Below are 323 nucleotides of genomic sequence, written 5' to 3'. Positions count from 1 at the left end.
CACAAAGCTGCTGTGTCTCCGATGAACCTTGGCCTATGTATAGCAATTTGTATATGGACAGCCTTTTCCAAGTGTGTCCAAGGTCTATACTAGTAAGGTCTCGTCACTGAGCTACTCAAATACGTCTCGGGCTCGATGTCACTTGGAGTATAATAAGGTGACCTCATCATGAGGAAAGTAGACCCACATAGATCTCCCTCTCTGTCGCGTCTTTGCTCGCATGAATGAATGGCACGCGTAAAAGCCGCAATCCCCATTTACGTTAAGTGGTTAGATGCAGTATTTTAACACTAGAGACTATGTATTTATTTTCATTTAGCTTA

The sequence above is a fragment of the Penaeus monodon genome, chromosome 31, assembly GCF_015228065.2.
Source record: "Penaeus monodon isolate SGIC_2016 chromosome 31, NSTDA_Pmon_1, whole genome shotgun sequence".
In the NCBI taxonomy this organism is placed as follows: Eukaryota; Metazoa; Arthropoda; class Malacostraca; order Decapoda; family Penaeidae; genus Penaeus; species Penaeus monodon.
The sequence above is the reverse complement of the archived record's forward strand: the minus strand, read 5'-3'. Positions refer to the sequence as shown.